This window comes from Balearica regulorum, chromosome 2 (assembly GCF_011004875.1).
Source record: "Balearica regulorum gibbericeps isolate bBalReg1 chromosome 2, bBalReg1.pri, whole genome shotgun sequence".
In the NCBI taxonomy this organism is placed as follows: Eukaryota; Metazoa; Chordata; class Aves; order Gruiformes; family Gruidae; genus Balearica; species Balearica regulorum.
Window position 1 is genome coordinate 74,390,866 of NC_046185.1, and position 24,237 is coordinate 74,415,102.

Consider the following 24,237-nt stretch of genomic DNA (forward strand, 5'->3'; position numbering starts at 1 on the left):
TGCCTCCATGTGACTTACTTTTAATTTAAGAGTCGTGCATTATCCGAGGTATGAGTTTGTGCGCACAGCAAAAGAGCGTCTATTCAGGCACTCGTGGTGATGAAGGAGTGAGCAGTTCAGGTGCCTGGAGATGAAGATGCGGCCCAAGGAAAGCAGCGTGTAGCCTTCCACTAAAATGCTGTCTGTTGTACGTGTGTGCAGCAGCAAATGATGCAGAGCATGGAGCTATCACCTGTAGCCCTAGGAAAGGCCCCAATTCCACAGGGAGGACCTGGGGCAGCTACTGCCTGGTTGCTTCCTATCTCAGTAACATAGTTCCACCTGGGGGCACACATTGGTGGCACCTGCTATGTTTGATTTCGTTGTTATTCATCTATTTTGTTTAAATAGAGAGGAGGAGTGTGGAGGACATGTGAGGAAGGAGAGGTTGCTTGTCTCTTGGGGGGGTGGAGGGAAAGATTGTCAAAGTTTCAGCAGAGAGACCCGCAGGTCAAGCACAGAGCCTGGGAGTGCAAGGAGCTCCTGATGGCAGCAGTGACCTGAGGGCCAGGGGGATGGACCACAGCTTGCTACAGCTCAGAAAATGTCTGAAGTTACTAAAACAAAGAGTGGGAGCAATGCCTTCAAGGACAGTGAAAAAAGGAGTGGTGTAGCCACCTTTTACATCTATTCAGTCTTTCCTAGGCACTTTGAACTTTGTCTGCTTAAGAAGTTAACTATTCTAGTTTGCATTCTAATAAAATCTGGGGTTTTTAAAGTTTCAAAGTCTTTTGATCTTCTTTGAGGATCTCACTGATGTGAGCTCCTGTCATTGTGCTCTGTGACATGAACATAAAATTTCAAGTGTAGCATTTGCAGCTAAGGATAGCATATATTATCATCATCAGTAGCTGTATAGCACTGGAAATTAATTATTGTAAGATGTAGAATTTTAGAGGTAGAAATATATTCTCTGCATTGTTAATCTTCACTGTATATTAGAAGTACACAGATGAGCAGGCCAGACTTGTAAATCTGTTTTGTAAATCTCCAGCATAGGGGGAAAATGCAAATTAAAAACAACATATGGTTAAACTGCTAATCAGATTGAAGTATTTGAAAATATTGACAAATTTTATTTGTTTACTTCTAGAATAAATATTAAGAAATTATACTTAAGTGAGATATGATGGATTGGCAGTGGGGGAAAAAAAGTCACATTGTAAGTTGAAGGAGTGGGAAAGAGAACATGCCCTGCATTGTAGGATGCTTGACAGTGGGAGAGACATACAATCATTACTAACTATATTGCCAGGCTGAACAAAATGAGGTTGGAGATGGAATTTGAGGATCAAAACAACACAGTTTCCTTGACTTCACCTAGAGGAACAGCGTAGAAATGGGAAGCTGAAAGACCTGTCTCTGAAGTGATTAACATATTAAACATCTGAAAAAGCACTTAGCAACAGTTTGTTTAAAAAAAACTATTGCAAACCCATAGAGCCGTGTCCTGTGTTTTTCTCTCCTCTGCATTTAAATGAATATGAGAAAAGAAGAAATATTTATAAAGCTTTTACTGGAAGTGCATGGCAGGGTTTCTAAAGTACTTTCTAATATATGACCTGCCATTTAGAGTGATTGCTTTCCTGTATATGAGTAGAAGAACTTTATAAAGGATAAAGGAAATAAAAATGATGTCTAACCCATATGCTTGAGATATAAGAATAAAAAAAGCCCAATGTGTGTATGCGTAGATAAGGCCATGGGTTCTCTTCTACTGTGGTTCTTCACATGCTTTTAGGTGATCTCAGCCAGAATATTTTCCTCTGAGTTATAGCTCTGTGAACTGTGATTAAGGATAAGGTGCAGTAGCACATTTTTTAATGTGAGCAAATGAGAGGATAGTCAAATATGTATTATTCAAGGTCTAGGGTATCTTTTTTCTGAAGTTTGCTTTTTGACAACTGCTAGAAGAGTAGCTGCTGACAATAATATTATAAATGAATAATAAATAATACCTTTTGGTATTTACCTGGGGCTAGTGTATGGATGTTCATAAAAGGAAGGAAATAAGGAAAAGCTTCTAGAAGTGTGCAAATCATACAGAAGCAAAGCCTCTTCCTTTCCCACTCTGTTGTGGTGACTGCAGGAGGAAGGAGCCATGTCCCTGTTCTGGTCCGCGAGCTGCTGCTCACACATAAGGGAGCTGACACGTGTACTCACGTGAGTAAGAGCAGGAGAGACACATTTTAAACTCTGCTGAAGAGCTTTTCATGTCCTGCCCTCAGGACTACATTCCTTCTTTCTTTAACTGTGTGTGACTCAAAAGCTATGTATAGGCTGTATTCTCTAAAAGGTGACCTTTGTGGTCATAGAAGAAGCAAAAAAGATCTCCCTCTTTGCAGGGGAATTTGCCAGAAACATGCAGTGTGCAAATAAATGCAAGCAGACTGAAACATGGGGGACAAGGAAAGAAGTGGGTTCAACACTTTGGTCCTTTAGAAAGCTAATGTCAGTGACCTAAATTACGCTGGCCCAGTGGAGGTCTAACTTTGTTTGTGATGATGGCCCTGAAGGAGAGACCGTGATTTTCCTCTGCACTTTGACATGGAAAATGTTTGGAACTGGGATCTCACATATTTACAAAGTTCTGCTATTTATTCATCATCACCCTGGATCCGTCTAGGGTTTTACTTCTTGAGCTACAGAGGCAAAGCTCTGGTCCTCCTGCCTTTTGGGACGTTTACCTCACTGAGATGAAAATGTCACCAAGATGGAAAATGAAGCACTTAATAAAATTAAGTCTCTTTTTATTTCTCTTCCGGAAAGTATTTAGCTCATTACAAATAGCTGCAGAAAGATTTTATTGTAGATACTTTGAGAAATATGGTTATTGCTTGCAATTTACTGTTTGTTAATTATTTTATCCAGAGTTCTCTAATTAAAAGCTTCTGTCCTTTTCTATCTCTAGTGACTCAGATAAAACAGATAACAATAAAATAAGTTTTAATGAAAAGTATAGAATCCAATAAGTCAAGTGTACTTTACCACTAAAACAATGCGATAAAGACTAGCTGAGATAAACATTCATTGTGTTATCATTATGGTATGCCCAGAAGGACCAAAAAGATGAAACACCACCATCTGTTTATAGCTGAATTTTCTATTATTAGAAAAAGAATTGTGGTGACCCCAAGGTCACAATAAAAAGAGGCAACATAGGAAAGTTACAGCTTGCTCCTTATACTACTTCAGACTTGGCTCTTTCAGAGCCTACAAAAAAAGTGTCCCTCCCTTGTATCTTCTTACGGTGTAAACCTTATCCACAGGATCACAGTGATAATCTGCAGTATTGTAGAATGGAAAATCTTCATTCTGTCCCTTAAAATACACCAGTTAATTAAGTACTCTCATAGGCCACTAAATCAAAATGTCAGGAGCTGTGAAATTTTATGGGGATCCTATATATGATCAAGAATCAGGACTTCTTCATGTTCAGCCTGTTATCCAATGTTTGGTGTCTGTGTGTTTTCTTCTTGTCTTGTTTTCTGTATTTGTGATGAATAATGAATTTATGAATTACAGTAGCTTAGCACATAATTCCAATGGCATAAATGGAACTGGCAGGTATTCCTAATGTACAAATGTGTGAGTGATTGTAAGATTCAAATCCAAAGCCTTGCACCATCCATGCCTGGTTAAAGCAGGCATACATTTTCATTCTTAATCTGAAGCACGTATTAAACCCCCTTTGAATCAAGGTCCAGCCAAGGTTCTAGTGGTAAATACCCGGGAGACTACAGAACAAAAAATAATGGTGAGATTTATATCTGTCTGAAAGCATCTGATGCCACCTGAGAAAACAACTGGAGAGTTGTCTTTTTGGTCTTTTTCATCCATGTAGTTGTTTCAGAACTAGTGTAGTAATGTCCCATGATGAACAGATTTTTTTTTTTTCCATGATTCAAGCATTTCTTTGAGAGCTGGGTACATTCTTTGTTTTAGCCTTTATCCTACTCTATTCTAAGTGTGGATTTACTTTCATATTTTTCGGAATGACAGCTGCCATGTAAACCACCCTAATGGGAATCTGTAGTAGTGAAACAGTATGGAAACTTGATTAGTGATCCAAAGTAGAGTAATTGTACTGGGTCTAGCTGGGATGGAGCTAACTTTCTTCATAGCCGCCCCTATGGTGCTGTTTTGCATTTGTGACTAAACCAGTGTGACTAAACCAGTTTGATAACACACCGATGTTTTAACTGTTGCTGAGCAGTATTTGCACAGCATCAAGGTTTTCTCTTTTCCCTACTCTTTCCTTCCTCAGTGACTAGGCTGAGGATGGGCAGGAGGTAGGGAGGGGACACAGCTGGGACAGTTGACTGGAATTGACCAGAGGGACATTCCATACCATATGATGTTGCACTCAGCCATAAAAGCTCAGGGAAAGGAGAAAGAGGGGACATTTTTGGTTTCAGCATTTGTCATCCCAAGTAATGGTTACATGTGATGAAGCTCTGCTTCCTAGGAAGTGGCTAAACAGATGTTTATTCACTACTGCCAATGGGAAGTGGTGAATAAATTCCTTATTTTGCTTTGTTTGTGCTCACAGCTTTTGCTTTACCTATTGAATTGCCTTTATCTCAACCTGCAAGTTTCCTCACTTTTACCCTTCTGATCCTCTGTCCCAGCTCACTGTGGGGGAGTGAGCGAGTAGCTAGGTGGGTGCCTATTTGCTGGCCAGTCTCAACCCACCACAGTAGTATACGTAGCATAGGTAACAACCATTGGTGGCACACTGAATTTTTTGTAACAGAGTTAAAGGAAACTTCCTTTCTGAAAAATATCTTAAAACATTAAACTCAAATAACAAAGCCAATAAAGGATTTTCATGGTAAAGAATTATCTAGGTGGAATGGTAAGCCTAGATATAAAACTACAATCCAGCACCTATCTTGTGCTTATATCGTGCTGACCTTGCAGACATCTCTGTGATGTTCCCAAAAATTCCCTGGGTGCCTAGGGTGGAATCTGCTCCTACTCTGAGCAGCGAAGTTCAAACTCCCACCTAAATCAGGACTCAGAAGTAAGTGCTCCTGCAGACTTCTTGCAGGTGCCCACTTTGGTAGGAAGACACAAAATAAGTGCAAAGAAACCTCAAACTGGTTGTAGAATTAGTCCTTTTCAGAATATGCATATGGATTCTTCTTTGAAAACCAACAAGATGAGTGCAAAGCAAAGGAAGCGGTACTTTTAAATATGTGTTTTCATGCAATTCCTAGAGCAGTTATGCAGGAAATACCTCTGTTCAAATACTGCTTTGGCCTGAAGGAAGTTAAGCTTAGGTTTCTCACATTCCCAGAGAATGCTAATTGAGCTATAAATTAGTCTAGATTGAGATGAGAGATTACAAGGTGGAGATCATTACTTTTCTCAATGTCCAGCCAGTATTTTGCCTTTACCTGTTCTTCCTTCTTGCTGATTGCCCACATGAATTGCATCTGCTTATCAGATTTCTTATTTATGTTCAGTCACACTTGGTATATAGTTATTTCTATTCTCAACATATTCGTGAGAGAATTTCCATTTTCCAGTGCCTGGATACTAAAGAATCAGTTCTTTTTATGTGCAATGATGTCCTGACACTTCCCTCACTGGAATAGTTTGAATATGCTTAGAAGACAGATGAAGACTTCAGCCCTGGTGCCTGACCAACAGGCGCGACAGATTGTTTAATGTGAGAACCTGTACATCTCTCTTTCACAGTTTATTTTCAGATTCTTTCTAGTCTTTGCCTTGAAAACTGGCATATCGATGACTTGCTTGATACACACACATCTTATTTTTGTCGGGTTCAGTATTGAGCTGCTTTATTTTCATGCTGGGGAGCTGTTCTTTATTGTGCATCTTGCTGCCTTTCTCATGGCACACACCTACACTGATGTGCTGGATACCCTTTGAGGGACTAAGAGTGATTTTTGAAAGTCCTGACTAGTGGTTTATGGTTCATGGTTCTCTGTCCTTGACCATCCTAGTCAAACTTTCCACAGATTGACACTATTGTAGTACATTTCTTTTCCAAATGGGCCCACTTTGCTCAAGTCATGCTGATGCAAAACCTTCTGCCTGCCCCTTTCGTATGAGCAAAGTTCCAGGGCCTGCCTCTGTCATTAAAAGGTATGCTTGCCTCATCATTCATGCCAAACATTTTTAGGATTGGATGCAGGGTTATCAACCCCTTGATGCTTGCAGGGTGGCTGAGTCATGATCAGGTCATTACGCCCATACTATGTAGGTGAGGTTAGGTAGTCATGGAAAGCATGAACACATATCTGAGAGGTTTGGTTTAAATTACATGAGCTGATATAAAGGCCTTTAATAATCTATGAACTAACTGAAGTATGGTCACCTGCAGTACTTGTTTTACTGGGTTTTAGGGTCCATTTGGGGTATTTTGGAAATTAACAAATACGCCTTAGTTGGTAAGGCATATAAAGTTATAATTTCAGATCATTTCAATTTATTTTTTACATGATTTTAAATTAATTTTCCTGATTAATTTTAATGGTGTGTTTTGGTCATGAAAATGAGAAAGAGGAGAAAGTGATCTTAAGAATTCCCACGCCAGAGCAAAAACTTCAGTCATAGCTCATAATTAACTATAAAACTCAGATCTGTAGAGAAATAGTGAGTTTTCTATTGCTCTGCTTCTCACAAAACTATTTATTTCACCTGAGCCAATCACGTTGTTTTTTTGTTTGTGTGTAATGTTTGTTTTATGTTTCCAAATATTAAATTCATTAAATTAAATATAAATGGTTAATTAGGTTCATTGATATTTAGAAAATTTGTCTCTACTACTTGAATTTTCTGTGTATGTATATGCTTGGATTTTTTAAATTAATTTATTTTTTTCCTAGGTGTTTTGTGGCATTCTGTGGTTATAATGTGTCTTTAATTGATTGTGGTTTTACTATTTTCTCTTCCATAACACTGATGATTTCAGATAGTCCACTTGCAATATATTTGTATTTCAATCTTGTCAGTGTCCAGTCCTAACTGCAACCTTTACCATGTCCATTTACTGAGGGACTGGATTTTGGTTTGTCATGATAATTGTTATTCCTTTCCTGTACCTGTGTGGTGGGTTGACCCTGGCTGGGGGCCAGGTGTCCACCAGAGCCACTCTATCACTCCCCTCATTCACCAGACAGGGGAGAAAAAGTACAACGAAAAGCTTATGGGTTGAGATAAGGACAGGGAGAGATCACTCACTAATTATCGCCACGAGCAAACCAGACTGAACTTAGAGAGGGAATTCATCTAATTTATTACTAGGCAAAACAGAGTAGAGGAATGAGAAATAAAATCAAATCTTAAAACACCTCCCCCCACCCCTCCCATCTTCCCGGGCTCAACTTCACTCCCGTCCTCCCCGCTTAGCGGCAAGGGGGACGGGGAATGGGGGTTACGGTCAGTTCATCACACGGTGTTTCTGCTGCTTCTTCATCCTCAGGGGGAGGACTCCTCTCATCCTTCCCTTGCTCCAGCATGGAGTCCCTCTCACGGGAGACAGTCCTTCATGAACTTCTCCAACGTGAGTCTCTCCCATGGGGTGCAGACCTTCATGAACTGCTCCATCGTGGTCTCTTCCATTTGTGCAGACCTTCAGGAGCAAACTGTTCCAGTGTGTGTCCCCCACAGGGTCACAAGTCCTGCCAGCAAACCTGCTCTGGCATGGGCTCCTCTCTCCACGGGGCCACAGGTCCTGCCAGGAGCTTGCTCCAGCGCGGGCTTCCCACAGGTCACAGCCTCCTTCAGGTGTCTCCACCTGCTCTGGTGTGGGGTCCTCCACGGGCTGCAGGTGGAATCTCTACACCCCCTCATCCTTCCTCCATGGGCTGCAGGGGGACAGCCTGCTTCACCATGGTCTTCACCACGGGCTGGAGGGGGATCTTGCTCCGGCGCCTGGAGTACCTCCTGCCCCTCCATCTGCACTGACCTTGGTGTCTGCAGAGTTTCTTACATCTTCTCACTCCTCTCTCTGGCTGCAAAAGCTCTGTCTGTTTTTTTTTCCTTCTTAAGTATGTTATCAGAGAGGTGCTGATGGGCTTGGCCTTGGCCAGGGGCAGGTCCATCTTGGAGCCGGCTGGCATTGGCTCTATCAGACACAGGGGAAGCTTCTAGCAGCTTCTCACAGAAGCCACCCCTGTAGGCCCACCCACTACAAAAACCTTGCCCAACACAACCTGTTTTTACCTTGTATTCTTTTTTTTTTTTTTTTTTAATATGAGTGCCTGCAGGAGCTTGAATCATACTGGGTAATTGAGGATTTAAAAAAAAAAAAAAGAGCAATATTCAAGCTTGATTTCTCTTTCCCACCAATGTAAACACACCCTGAAAGAAAATCGCAATGTACCACTACACTGTAAACAATTTATTAGGAAGTTAAATGTTATAGCACTTCCTCTGCAAAATTCATGTATTCTAAAGGCAGTGTGATATTGCTAAACCGTGGATAACATCCTCTGGTTTTAAAACACAAAGAGTAGCTGTGGTAAGCTCATCCAGGCCTTCTGAGCTGTGGAGCTGAGGACATTATGCCAGGAAGTTCTTTTCAGTTTTTCTGATAATTGTGAAATAGAGACTTCTGAAGCGCTACAGTGTTTCTTCAGGGTTAAAGTAGAAGTGTCATTTTTGACAGACTGTAAATTAATCCTCATCCTCCTACTCCCCACAACCAGCTGGAGAACAATTAAAAAATAAAAAACTCAGCTTTGAAGTTTAGTTGATATCTAGAAGGACAGTTTCTAAATTTTTGCCATGTTTCTATTGGGCCCTAATTAGAAGTTCATATAGCCTTTTTGCTAGTTGTGAAAACAGTTTAAAATGGAATAAATTAAAATATGAATAAATAATCATGACAGAAACTGAACTTTCCAAGAATGAGTTCTTGAACATAAAAGATTAATATTGGTCATGGAATTATTATCCAGAGTAGCAATGTCTGTCAAATTAATTTTATAAATAAATTTAGCACCAGCTAGCACTCCCTTAGAGAGTAACTATAAATCTATATATAGACAGGAATTTATTATAATCAGCTTAGAAATCCTTTAGTTTTTCTCTCCCAAATACTGTTGTCACATCCAGAAATAATAATATGACAATGGAGATTTTTTTAACCTTTATCTTTTTTCTATTTTCATCCAAGATCAATTTGAATCAAGACAATGATTGACAGGGCCAGGGCCAGAAAGGATGTACTAGAGGTGGAGAAAGAACTAGCTCCATAAAGTGAATCTCCATAAATGTCTGTGTGGTGAAAGCAGCTTAAAGGAACATTCTCAAATAATGCTTGGACTGACATTTAAACTACATAAGAGAAATCTCTTATTAAACCTAAGCCAGTAGAAATACCTGGTTTGTTTGGTTTTGGTTTTGTGTTTGGTTATGCTTAAGTAGGGAAATACGCAGCACTATTACCATTGAACTGTGATTTGAAGGACTCATATGCCAGGTCCAGATCCTCTGTTGCTATCTAGCAGATGGGAACTATAACGCTAACCTTTTCATAAAATGCTTTGTGAACAGCTGATTAAAGGAACAAGCCAATATTAAAATTAAACATCTCTTGCTATGATGGGGCCACTAACAAATATGACAGCAGCAAAGGGACTGGAAAATAATGTAGAATAAGAACTGTCGTAAAGAAGGAAAAAGTCTGAAACAGAAGACACACAAGAAAGACCTTTAAAAATGTCCCTGATGACTTAAACATCTTCCTGGCTGTTTTTTAACACTTGCATTATGAATGTTGAGTGGGGCAGGAAATGCAGCAATTATTGTGGTGCTTGAGGACGAGGTAGAGCCTTGCAGGCACCCCTACTGAGTGCTGCAGGATTCATCTCCCACTGGGTGGAAAAGGCTTTGCTTCTGGGAGGAGAGGAAATTGCTGGAAGGAAGGTGTTTCCTGCCACCCAGAGAGCAAGCTGCTGTCCCATGTCCAGCAAAGGCAGTTGCTGTGTTCCTCTCAAGTACTGTGTCTTGTCTGCTCTTTGGGGACAGTACCTGAGCAGCGTTCCTAACCATGCCAAGCATATGACAAGTACACCTGAGGGTTATGCAGCAATTTGTGTTAGAGAAAAAGGTTTGGGGGTTCTTCTGGGAAAGAAGCCATAGAGTTTATGTAACTGCAAAAAGAGAAGTGAATTATGGATTCTTTGACACTCTTAATTCCAGTATAACCCCAGCAGATTGTTTTGTCACACAATTAACAGCTACTTTAGAATCTGCTGCAAAATTATTAAAAATATTTACACTCTTTCCTGTTAAACATGAATAATTTCTCTAGTTCTTAGGAGTTTGTGGTCTTAAAATACCATCTTAAAATCATAGAATCATAGAATTGTTTTGGTTGGAAAAGACCTTTAAGATCATCAAGTCCAACCATTAACCTAGCACTGACAAGTCCACCACTAAACCATGTCCCTAAGCACCACATCTACATGTCTTTTAAATACCTCCAGGCATGGTGAGTCAACCACTTCCCTGGGCAGACTCTTCCAGTGCTTGACAATGCTTTCAGTGAAGAAATTTTTCCTAATCTCCAATCTAAACTTCCTCTGAGATCTTATGCAGGAGTGGCTATTAGATGCAAACAAATCCAATGGAACAAAATCATTGCTCATGCAAAACCAACTGCCTGATTATTTTTCCCTTTGGAAGACTAAAAAGCAGATGTTCAGAGTTTTCCTGCTCTCTATTATGGACTGAACAGTTTGGAACAACAAAACTGGGTTCATTGGTGGTGACAGCTCTGATCAGGAAGAGAAAACTCTTCCTGGCAAATGCTTTTGGGGTAATATGCTGGTGCATTAGTATCAGGAAGGCTAGTGGTGTCAACAACACAAGGACCAAATGGATTATAACCTTTCTCCTGAGATGTTCTCTCAGGAAAGATGCAACTGGACAATTTAAAAAGCAAACAAAGCCAGTTTATCCCTTTCTGACTCCTTGTCTCACTCCTGCTCCTAAATCCTTCTCTTTAACTTACTGTTTACTCCTACTACGTAGACTGTCAGAAGAGAAAGGTCTTCTTGAACAGATTAAAATGGGATAAGAAGGATTTCTGGCTTCTTTTCACTCTGAATGAAATCAGGATTTTATTTCCTTGCTCAGAAAGCTTAAAAAAAACCCCAACAAAACACCCCCCACACACCCCCATTTGACCAAAGCAATCTTCCTTTCCCCTTCCTGAGTCACAAAGCAGTGCTGCTGTCTGGGACATTTTTCTCTTCCACCTTGAATGACGTGTGTGACTTCTAAGAGGAAAACAAAGTAAAATTATACAAGCCAACACCATATCTAAATGATAAGTAGCCTTGAAAACTTCTAACTCAGATAAATGCTTATAAAGGCCTCAATAAAAGTTAATGCTCCTGGTGTTTGATTCTGATGGAAAAAATTGTAAAATGTCAGCCTTGTAATAAATGCACTAAAGGGTGAATGCCACATTTAAATAAATAAAGCCTTATGTCTGAAAAGCAAGAACACTAAAATCTATGAGTACGTAATAAGAATGTATTAACCTGATGGGCCTCATCTGCTTTTGCTCAGACGATTGTGAAACAAGAGTAAATCTGAAGACCTGGAGAGAGTTACACATGCATGAAATAAAAAAGAGTAGGTGAAATGAGATGTAGGAGCTACAAGTTACTTGAATATCAGCAAATGATTTTTTTTTTGCCCAGCTGTAAATGTCTCTTCGTATAGCAACGTTTCTTCCTTTGTGGTGTGTTTAAACATATGGAGGGGGGGCAGGTTTTCAGTGTTGTTCATATCACTGAAAACATTTAGATTTTCAGTCAAGCTATAACTTTGGCTAAGGCATGTGCAGTTGGCTGATGATATATTTTTGGTCAATGAAAATGCTGCTGCCAGCATTTGGCGTGCTTTGCTAACATAGCTAGGTGTCAGATGGTTGAGGTGTACAGCTGTACACTCCTCCTATTTCAAGACTGGACAGTCCCTCTTTCATTCAGATCCTCAGGTACTTGCTGAAAGACCTTCCACGTTTGCATAGCTAACATGAAAGGGCTTCTGTTGACGCTTTGTCCTTCAGCACTGGGAGTGGCCCTTGCCTTTAGTTTTACTGTGAGGTGTGGAGTGGGTAATGGACTTCCAGTGTAATTTATTTCTGGGATAAAGCCTGATGCAGTTACTCTCAAACACTGTTTTTCCCTGTGAGTCACCTGGTACCCTGTGCATGCGATGCCTTTCTCTCCCTCCCCCTTATTCCTGTCTTCTCCCTGTTTTCAACCAAACCATTAAAAAATAAGCCTTTAAGAAGATAGTACAGTAATGGTCCTTTTGAGAAAATCAGGGAGTGGAGTTGTGTGGAAAACAAGCGCATGTGCTCACATAATACAATGTATCAAAAACAGTTGCTTTTTAAAGTTTTTGAAGTGTTTGTGTTTTACAAAGTATCCGGGAATAAAACAGTTATGTAAAACGGAAGGCAGAGAAAGAGTGTGCTCATGGATTTTTACTTTGCATTTGCGTACCATCTTAGCTGCTATTCCCGGAATGGCAAGCGGTTACTTCTCTCTCCTGTGTGCTGTGTCAGACATTTCTGCTTTTCTGAGTGAAACAAACTTGGGCACTTCAGAGACTGCTCTGCCTCCTCCTCTTCCTTCCCCTCCTAAACTTCTGACCTGAGCTTTATGGAATCTGTTGACTTTCAACCTGTTGATATGACACTGAAACTCATAAGGTGGAGAAGATTTGTTGTATTACAATGTGATTTGTCAATGTGTGATTTTTTTTTCTATCAGTAGGTTACTTTATTGAGATCATAAAATGAAAATCAGTTTTTTTCATTTCAACCTCCCACTTGTTCCCCCTTAATCTATTGAAACAATTCTGCAAAGAGTAAAAGAGATTCATTTCCAGTGTTTTTAAAGCAGGACAGCAGTTCTAAGGATGAGAAAAAGTGTTTTACAATAGAGATGAAAGAAAAGTTGAGAAAATGGAAAATTGAATGCCCTCACAGTGTTTTATTGAATATGTTCAACTTTGATGAAGCACAAAAGGATTGCTACATATTTTAAGTTGGCAGGTAATAAATTTTGAGGAACAAAACAAAAGACAAAATAGAGTAGTTACTTTTTCCTTTTCTGATCTGTTGATGAGAGAAACAGTCAATGTCATTAAAAATTGGACATTATCCATTCACAGTAATTAAATCAACCATGGTGTTTATCTGGTATCTTAGGCTTGGAAATAACAGGAAGAGTGCAGCAAAAATAAGTGTTTAATGGTGCTATTTTATGGCTAAATGAAGAGATTAAATTGCAGCTAGAAATGCCAGCTAATTATGTGGCCATTAAATAAGCAATTAACTATGCAAATGTGCTATCATTTAGTCACCTTCTTTTTAATGTAAAAGGTTCCTGTATTGGTCCTCTTTCTGATGTTTCTATATTGACTTCTATTGATAGGTGACATGTCAGTGATCTCAAAAGAAGACTGTAGATGTAACCGATTTGAGTCCAAGGGCTGTCATTTTACTGCGTTTGCATGATGCCTAATGTAATGAGGCAGTTGTTTTGACTGGAGTTGCTACTATAACTATCACAAACACTATTCAAAAGAGAGACCTACCCTCTTCAGTGTGTGTACACAATCTAAATGACAGGAAGTACATTGGGGAGCCAAGTAAGTCTTTCAATTTTTGGAAGTTAAATTAAAGAATTGTTCTGGTTACAAGGCAAAGCGTCAAAGAAAAACTCAAATGGCTAATAAAGTTGTTGTTAGAAAAATATCACCGGTAGATTTTGAAATGGAAACATTTCAGAAAGCGTAGCCAGATGGAAAGAGCTGCATGGTGCTGATGTCTGCAGGACCTGAAGGAGACAGATGGTCAGCAACTTAAAAGGCTGAACGCTTTCAAATATACAGGGGACAGAAAGAAAAAAGAATGAGAATCCAATGGGCAAATAACCCTTGATGATCATAAGTCTCCAATTTATTTGAAGTGCGTGAGCCATCTGAAAGCACTTCCATTCAGACTAAAAGCTTTCATGAGAGGACCCAAGGCTCACTAGACACCAAAGATGAATTGGAAGCTCAGCCGCTGCTCATAACATTGTGCATTTGTAGATGAAGATGACAAGTTAAAACAGAATTTTAATGGGATTATACCTCAGAGACAGACGAAAACCTATTAACTGTAGATGGCCTGACCCTAGAGAAGGAAAATACAATAGGATGGATGCACAGGACTCCTTAGGAGCTAATGAAAAGACTGAAAAATACCTGTGAGAAGAACAAGCATCTGGATAGTCACAAACATGAACATAAGTGACATAAATGCAAAATGGATGATCTCATACTTTAGTAAAGATGGAAAATTAGAAGCATAGAAAAGATGAAGAAATAGCTGTAGTGAATACGAGTTACATGACTTAAATACAAAATGTGTAATATACAACGCGTATAAAAATATGTGCCTAGAAACAGAGTACATATGTGGCTTTTTATTTACTCGTGCAGATTTGGTAACTACAAGGTCACAGAAGCAAGGGAGTACATACAATCATAAAAAGTAAATTGGTAATTGAATCTAGAACACTGAAACTGGGCTTGGCTTTGGTATAAGCCCTAGAAACTGAGGTGTGTGGTACAGACAGAATGAAGCAAAATGCTTTGGAAAAATCCTATTTTATTTAAATCGTTTATATGGATGCCACCCATGGTCAGATTACTGAGATGGAAAACATTAACTCAGTGAATGGTAGTGGGAACATAGCCAAACAAATAAGAACAATTTTGTAATTCTAGACATCCACCATGAGTTTCACCACCAGCTTTGAAGGCTGAGTTACAACTGTAAAGATGAATCAAAATTACTAGAAAAAATACTAAATTATCAAGTTTCTGACTTTCAAAGTCCTCTTCGGCTGTTCTTGAAAAGACTGGAGTTGATTTATAGACCATGAGGAGTTCCTTAATGCACATCTTATCTTATATAGCAATTGAGATCATCACAGATTCTTCCAGCCTCAGAATCTGAAGAACAAATGTCACAAGGACTGAGAGAAAACTCTTGTGCTCATTGTGGGGCACCATTTAAAAGCCTCTATGAAAACACACTTGTCATCATGGAGATGTAGTAGGATTACTCCTATGACTGGAGTGTTGGAATGGAAGGGTACAGGCTCTTTAGGAAGGACAGGCAGGGGAGATGAAGAGGGGGTGTCGCCCTCTATGTTAATGACCAGCTGGAGAGCATGGAGCTCCAGCTGGGGGTGGATGAGCAGCCGACCAAGAGCTTAAGGGTCAGAATTAAAGGGAGGGTAGGTACAGGGGACATTATCGTAATCTCCTCCTCTGGCAATGTTCCGAAATCTTTGCCTTCTGGCCAGTCCGTGACCACTTCCAGAATTTCTGGGTGATTAGGGTTTCCTATTCTAGCCCGTTGTGTGATCAGTGCAACCCACTGACTCCACGTAGCATCAGTTGCATGATGTGTAGAAGGAACGCTCCCTTTGAACATCCAGCCCAGCACCAGCAGTCAGAATGCTAAGAGGAGCTGTGCCTCAGTACCAACTCTCTCGAACCTCTTCATCTGTTGCCAGTATCCCTCTTTCAGTTGGAGTGGACCTGAGATCCATGATGTCATATGGCATGGAATATCCCTTTGGCTAGTGTGGATCGCCCGTGTCCCCTCCCAGCTTCTGGTGCACCCCCGGCCTACTCGCTGCTGGGCTGATGTGAGAAGCAGAAGAGGCCTTGGCTCTGTGTAAGCACTGCTCAACACCAATGGAAAGAGATATACATATATATATTCCAGGTAAACTACACATGAATAACGGACAGTTATGTGGACATCCTTGAAGAGCACTATCTCCGGGCACACAAAGGGAGGTGGAGGGCGGTCCCTGTGCCCAAGGGGCTGCCTTTCTCTTGGGCAAGCAATATGGCAGGTGGGAGCCAGCCCCAAGAAAGGGGCCCTCAGCACTCACGACCCTCCTCCTTCTCCTACGTTTGGGTATCTTCCAGGCCACAGGCGCCCTCCCCTCCCCCCAACGCCATATTTGGCCACACGCATCAGCCACCATCACAAACAATCGACATCGACATCACAGTGGCAGCCACCTATAAAAGCAGGGGCCCCTGCAGCTGGCCCACAGTTCGCTGAGCTTTGAGGCCCCCAGATGCCGAGCATGCTTGGTGGGAAGAGGAGCCGGAGCAGCGAGGCGAGCGGCTGCCCACCTTGCAGTGGGACGCCACAGAAGCGGTTCCTGCAAGCGCAGGTGACGAAGGCGCCTCCCAGGAGGAGAAAGCCCAATCAGTGGAGGTGGCAGCCGAGGAGGAACATCAGCCTTCCTGGCGCGAGCGCGATCAACCTTCCTTCTGGGATCAAGGGCACGCTGCGCGTGGCTGTAGGCCCAGCAGGGAACAGCGGGGAGTCCAGGCGTGTCTACCTGCAAGAGGATGGTAGGAGGCCCCGGCATGTCAGCCCGCTGAAGAGGAATGTGGCGCCCAGGGCTGTCAATCCACCAAGGCACGCTGGGTGGCCAGTGGCTGCCAAGCCACCAGACAACAGCGTGGAGCCCATGGAAGTGGATCCACCTCAAGACCAAGACAAACCAATGGAAGTGGATCCACCTGCCCAGTGATGACCTGGCCCTAAACCAGTGCACCCTGGCTCCTTCCGTGGGATCGCACCAACGGTGACGCAGGAGCGCCTGGCCGGCTCCCTACCGACAGCCCAGCCTCCGCACCCCAACGTTAGCTGGGAGAAGACAAACTCTACGGACATCCCGCAGGCTTGCCTGCGACACCTCCCACTAATAAACAGTTCTTTTGTTGATTGTCAAGGGCTGCGTGGGCCCTTCTTTCCCCATCCCCCCACCACCGCCCCTCCTGAAGAGCTGCCATCTCTTCTGCACCAAGCCCCGAGGGAGAGGGGAGGAGAGGAGAGGGCCTGGCTTCCATCGAGCTGCTGCCTTCCCCAGATGCCAAGGGACATCCCCATCAGCTGTCCTGCCTTTACAGCTGCCCTGGTTTAGCCCCAGCCCGGTGCGATGGGGAGGAGAACCAGAAGAAAAAGGTGGAACTCGTGGGTTGGGACCAGGACAGTTTACTGGGACAGCAAAGGAAAAGGAAATGAACAACTAGAATACTTATAAAAGAATATACAAAGCGGGTGACACACCATGCAATTTGCTCACCCAATGACCGGACACCCAGCCCATCCCCCAGCCGCTGCTCATCCCCGGACAGCCCCCTTTATTTGCTCACCATGATGTCATATGGTATGGAATACTCCTTTGGCCGCTTTGGGTCACCTGTCCTGGCTCTGTCCCATCGTCCCAGCTTCTTGTGAAAATTAACTCTAGCCTAGCCGAAAACCAGGACATTACCCACCCCTTACTGTAGACCAGCTATGTCATGCCCAGATCCTACACTTTCCAGTTAATCACCACCACTCTCCCTATCATTTTATATTTATGTATACGTTCACAGATATCATTAGTCGATAGGCCATCCCTCTACAATGTCCGTTGAGTTCATTTAATCCATGACTTTAGGCTCCATCGGTCACGACAGTCTCCCAGGGCAGGAGCAATGGCGTGTGGTGTGGGATTGTCGCATGCTGCATCCGGGGCTCACGGCTGGTGTATCTGGCACAAGTATGGGCTTGTGGTCTGCAGGTTGAACGTGTTGATTTTCAAGGAAGTTGCTGGGCACCAGTTGCCGCAGTCAGTTCTAGTTCCATCATCGCTGCGCTTTGCTCAGTTTCATCAAAGTTCATCCTTCATTAGTCTGGGTGAATCTTACTGTGATACCCTTGATACAGCACACAGCAATTGTAGTAGTGGTGACATACAATGGCAGGGCTATTCAGCGCTTAACATCATGCAATTTAATTTACTGGTGGCTATTCTCACCCAAAATCAAATCCCCTTGAGGTACACATCGGACTTCCCCATCCTTCCGCATCACCCACCAAGTGCCCCCAGGTCCTTGAGCAAAAGCAATCCCACAGATGCGTTTGCCTTTGCCTGAAGCAGGAGTAACCCAGACTGTCTTGCCCAACGTGTTCTTCGCGCACACTACAGGGACTTTATCCCCTTCTACAGTACATGGCAGTTTTGACTGGGCAGGGCCAGCTCGATTGGTAGACCCACTACTGTTAACTAACCAGGTGGCCTTTGCTAAACGTGCGTCGCAATGTTTGAAGGTCCCACCACCCATTGCTCTCAGAGTAGTCTTTAACAGTCCGTTGTATCGTTCGATTTTCCCAGAGACTGGTGCGTGACAGGGGATGTGATGCACCCGCTCAATGCCGCGCTCTTTGGCCCAGGTGCCTATGAGGTTGTTTCGGAAATGAGTCCCGTTGTCTGAGTCAATTCTTTCTGGGCTGCTGCGTTGCCACAAGACTTGCTCTTCAAGGCCCAGGACAGTGTTCCGGGCAGTGGCATGGGGCACGGGATACGTTTCCAGCCACCCGGTGGTTGTTTCCACCATTGTAAGTACATAGCGCTTGCCTTGGCGGTTTGTGGGAGTGTGATGTAATCAATCTGCCAGGCCTCCCCATATTTATATTTCAGCCATCAGCCTCCATACCACGGAGGCTTTAACCACTTGCCTTGCTGCTTTGCAGCGCATGTTTCACATTCATGAATAACCTGTGAGATCGCGTCCACGGTCAAGTCCACCCCTTGATCACGAGCCCATCTACATGTTGCACCTCTTCCTTCATGGCTTCAGGTGTCATGGGCCTACCCAGTCATAAATAATTCACCCAGTTCAGCTGCCAGTCCAAATCCACCTGAGCCACTTCAATCTGAGCAGCCTGATCCACCTGCTGGTGGTTTGGATGTTCCTCAATGGCCTGACCCTGGGGTACGTGGGCATCTACGTGACTCACTTTTACAACCAGCTTCTCTAGCCGGGCAGCAATGTCTTCCCATAATTTGGCAGCCCAGATGGGTTTGCCTCTGCGCTGCCGGTTGCTCTGCTTCCATTGCTGCAACCACCCCCACAGGGCACTGGCCACCAACCATGAGTCAGTATAGAGGTAGAGCATTGGCCACTTTTCTCAATCAGCAATGTCTGGAGCCAGCCGGATGGCTTTCACTTCCACAAACTGGCTGGATTCACCTTCTCCTTCAGCAGCTTCTGCAACTCGTCCTCTAGGACTCCATACAGCAGCATTCCACGTCCCATGCTTTCACACAATGCGACAGGACCCGACAGTGAACGGGGCATACGGCTTCTCATTTTCCGGCAGTTTATTACATGGTGGGGCCTCTTCAGCACATGTCAACCTCCTCCTCTGGCAATGTCCCAAACTCTTTGCCTTCTGGCCAGTCCGTGACCACTTCCAGAATTTCTGGGTGATTAGGGTTTCCTATTCTAGCCCGTTGTGTGATCAGTGCAACCCACTGACTCCACGTAGCATCAGTTGCATGATGTGTAGAAGGAACGCTCCCTTTGAACATCCAGCCCAGCACCAGCAGTCAGAATGCTAAGAGGAGCTGTGCCTCAGTACCAACTCTCTCGAACCTCTTCATCTGTTGCCAGTATCCCTCTTTCAGTTGGAGTGGACCTGAGATCCATGATGTCATAATGCATGGAATATCCCTTTGGCTAGTGTGGATCGACCTGTGTCCCCTCCCAGCTTCTGGTGCACCCCCGGCCTACTCGCTGCTGGGCTGATGTGAGAAGCAGAAGAGGCCTTGGCTCTGTGTAAGCACTGCTCAACACCAATGGAAAGAGATATACATATATATATTCCAGGTAAACTACACATGAATAACGGACAGTTATGTGGACATCCTTGAAGAGCACTATCTCCGGGCACACAAAGGGAGGTGGAGGGCGGTCCCTGTGCCCAAGGGGCTGCCTTTCTCTTGGGCAAGCAATATGGCAGGTGGGAGCCAGCCCCAAGAAAGGGGCCCTCAGCACTCACGACCCTCCTCCTTCTCCTACGTTTGGGTATCTTCCAGGCCACAGGCGCCCCCCCCTCCCCCCAAACGCCATATTTGGCCACACGCATCAGCCACCATCACAAACAATCGACATCACAGTGGCAGCCAGCCTATAAAAGCAGGGGCCCCTGCAGCTGGCCCACAGTTCGCTGAGCTTTGAGGCCCCCAGATGCCGAGCATGCTTGGTGGGAAGAGGAGCCGGAGCAGCGAGGCGAGCGGCTGCCCACCTTGCAGTGGGACGCCACAGAAGCGGTTCCTGCAAGCGCAGGCCACGAAGGCGCCTCCCAGGAGGAGAAAGCGCCATCAGCGGAGGCGGCGGCCGAGGAGGAGGAACATCAGCCCTCCCGGCACGAGCGCGAGCAACCTTCCTTCTGGGACCAAGGGCACGCTGCGCGTGGCTGTAGGCCCAGCAGGGAACGGCGGGGAGTCCAGGCGTGTCTACCTGCGAGAGGATGGTAGGAGGCCCAGGAGGAACATCCGCCCTCCTGGCACGAGCGCGAGCAACCTTCCTTCTGGGATCAAGGGCACGCTGCGCGTGGCTGTAGGCCCAGCAGGGAACGGCGGGGAGTCCAGGCGTGTCTACCTGCGAGAGGATGGTAGGAGGCCCAGGAGGAACATCAGCCCTCCTGGCACGAGCGCGAGCAACCTTCCTTCTGGGATCAAGGGCACGCTGCGCGTGGCTGTAGGCCCAGCAGGGAACGGCGGGGAGTCCAGGCGTGTCTACCTGCAAGAGGATGGTAGGAGGCCCCGGCATGTCAGCCTGCTGAAGAGGACAGTGGCTGCCAATCTGCCAGACAACAGCGTGGAGCCCATGGAGGTGGATCCACCTCAAGACCAAGACAAACCAATGGAAGTGGATCCACCTGCCACAGCGATGACCGGGTCCTAAACCAGTGCACCCTGGCTCCTTCCGTGGGATCGCACCAACGGTGACGCAGGAGCGCCTGGCCGGCTCCCTACCGACAGCCCAGCCTCCGCACCCCAACGTTAGCTGGGAGAAGACAAACTCTACGGACATCCCGCAGGCTTGCCTGCGACATCTCCCACTAATAAACAGTTCTTTTGTTGATTGTCAAGGGCTGCGTGGGCCCTTCTTTCCCCATCCCCCCACCACCGCCCCTCCTGAAGAGCTGCCATCTCTTCTGCACCAAGCCCCGAGGGAGAGGGGAGGAGAGGAGAGGGCCTGGCTTCCATCGAGCTGCTGCCTTCCCCAGATGCCAAGGGACATCCCCATCAGCTGTCCTGCCTTTACAGCTGCCCTGGTTTAGCCCCAGCCCGGTGCGATGGGGAGGAGAACCAGAAGAAAAAGGTGGAACTCGTGGGTTGGGACCAGGACAGTTTACTGGGACAGCAAAGGAAAAGGAAATGAACAACTAGAATACTTATAAAAGAATATACAAAGCGGGTGACACACCATGCAATTTGCTCACCCAATGACCGGACACCCAGCCCATCCCCCAGCCGCTGCTCATCCCCGGACAGCCCCCTTTATTTGCTGACCATGATGTCATATGGTATGGAATACTCCTTTGGCCGCTTTGGGTCAGCTGTCCTGGCTCTGTCCCATCGTCCCAGCTTCTTGTGAAAATTAACTCTAGCCTAGCCGAAAACCAGGACATTACCCACCCCTTACTGTAGACCAGCTATGTCATGCCCAGATCCTACACTTTCCAGTTAATCACCACCACTTTCCCTATCATTTTATATTTATGTATACGTGCACAGATATCATTAGTCTATAGGCCATCCCTCTACAATGTCCGTTGAGTTCATTTAATCCATGACTTTAGGCTCCATCGGTCATGACAGTCTCCCAGGGCAGGAGCAATGGCGTGTGGTGTGGGATTGTCGCATGCTGCATCCGGGGCTCACGGCTGGTGTATCTGGCACAAGTATGGGCTTGTGGTCTGCAGGTTGAAGGTGCTGATTTTCAAGGAAGTTGCTGGGCACCAGTTGCCGCAGTCAGTTCTAGTTCCATCATCGCTGCGCTTTGCTCAGTTTCATCAAAGTTCATCCTTCATTAGTCTGGGTGAATCTTACTGTGATACCCTTGATACAGCACACAGCAATTGTAGTAGTGGTGACATACAATGGCAGGGCTATTCAGCGCTTAACATCATGCAATTTAATTTACTGGTGGCTATTCTCACCCAAAATCAAATCCCCTTGAGGTACACATCGGACTTCCCCATCCTTCCGCATCACCCACCAAGTGCCCCCAGGTCCTTGAGCAAAAGCAATCCCACAGATGCGTTTGCCTTTGCCTGAAGCAGGAGTAACCCAGACTGTCTTGCCCAACGTGTTCTTCGCGCACACTACAGGGACTTTATCCCCTTCTACAGTACATGGCAGTTTTGACTGGGCAGGGCCAGCTCGATTGGTAGACCCGCTACTGTTAACTAACCAGGTGGCCTTTGCTAAACGTGCGTCGCAATGTTTGAAGGTCCCACCACCCATTGCTCTCAGAGTAGTCTTTAACAGTCCGTTGTATCGTTCGATTTTCCCAGAGACTGGTGCGTGACAGGGGATGTGATGCACCCGCTCAATGCCGCGCTCTTTGGCCCAGGTGCCTATGAGGTTGTTTCGGAAATGAGTCCCGTTGTCTGAGTCAATTCTTTCTGGGCTGCTGCGTTGCCACAAGACTTGCTCTTCAAGGCCCAGGACAGTGTTCCGGGCAGTGGCATGGGGCACGGGATACGTTTCCAGCCACCCGGTGGTTGTTTCCACCATTGTAAGTACATAGCGCTTGCCTTGGCGGTTTGTGGGAGTGTGATGTAATCAATCTGCCAGGCCTCCCCATATTTATATTTCAGCCATCAGCCTCCATACCACGGAGGCTTTAACCACTTGCCTTGCTGCTTTGCAGCGCATGTTTCACATTCATGAATAACCTGTGAGATCGCGTCCACGGTCAAGTCCACCCCTTGATCACGAGCCCATCTACATGTTGCACCTCTTCCTCCATGGCTTGAGGTGTCATGGGCCTACCCAGTCATAAATGATTCACCCAGTTCGGCTGCCAGTCCAAATCCACCTGAGCCACTTCAATCTGAGCAGCCTGATCCACCTGCTGGTGGTTTGGATGTTCCTCAATGGCCTGACCCTGGGGTACGTGGGCATCTACGTGACTCACTTTTACAACCAGCTTCTCTAGCCGGGCAGCAATGTCTTCCCATAATTTGGCAGCCCAGATGGGTTTGCCTCTGCGCTGCCGGTTGCTCTGCTTCCATTGCTGCAACCACCCCCACAGGGCACTGGCCACCAACCATGAGTCAGTATAGAGGTAGAGCATGGGCCACTTTTCTCAATCAGCAATGTCTGGAGCCAGCTGGATGGCTTTCACTTCCACAAACTGGCTGGATTCACCTTCTCCTTCAGCAGCTTCTGCAACTCGTCCTCTAGGACTCCATACAGCAGCATTCCACGTCCCATGCTTTCACACAATGCGACAGGACCCGACAGTGAACGGGGCATACGGCTTCTCATTTTCCGGCAGTTTATTACATGGTGGGGCCTCTTCAGCACATGTCAACCTCCTCCTCTGGCAATGTCCCAAAAGCTTTGCCTTCTGGCCAGTCCGTGACCACTTCCAGAATTTCTGGGTGATTAGGGTTTCCTATTCTAGCCCGTTGTGTGATCAGTGCAACCCACTGACTCCAGGTAGCATCTGTTGCATGATGTGTAGAAGGGACACTCCCTTTGAACATCCAGCCCAGCACCAGCAGTCAGAATGCTAAGAGGAGCTGTGCCTCAGTACCAACTCTCTCGAACCTCTTCACCTGTTGCCAGTATCCCTCTTTCAGTTGGAGTGGACCTGAGATCCATGATGTCATAATGCATGGAATATCCCTTTGGCTAGTGTGGATCACCTGTGTCCCCTCCCAGCTTCTTGTGCACCCCCGGCCTACTCACTGGTGGGGTGATGTGAGAAGCAGGAAAGGCCTTGGCTCTGTGTAAGCACTGCTCAACACCAATGGAAAGAGATATACATATATATATTCCAGGTAAACTACACATGAATAACGGACAGTTATGTGGACATCCTTGAAGAGCACTATCTCCGGGCACACAAAGGGAGGTGGAGGGCGGTCCCTGTGCCCAAGGGGCTGCCTTTCTCTTGGGCAAGCAATATGGCAGGTGGGAGCCAGCCCCAAGAAAGGGGCCCTCAGCACTCACGACCCTCCTCCTTCTCCTACGTTTGGGTATCTTCCAGGCCACAGGCGCCCCCCCCCTCCCCCCAACGCCATATTTG

General features: G+C 45.1%; 1 long non-coding RNA gene across 1 annotated transcript in view; it reads right to left on the reverse strand.

Moving 5' to 3' along the window:
• The window catches only part of LOC142600429 (uncharacterized), a 438,778-nt gene that overhangs the window by 21,036 nt on the left and 393,505 nt on the right, over positions 1-24,237 (reverse strand). Inside the window, exon 2 of the long non-coding RNA XR_012833903.1 lies at positions 7,957-8,055. This is a non-coding gene — a long non-coding RNA (uncharacterized LOC142600429). The remainder of the gene's footprint in view (positions 1-7,956; positions 8,056-24,237) is intronic.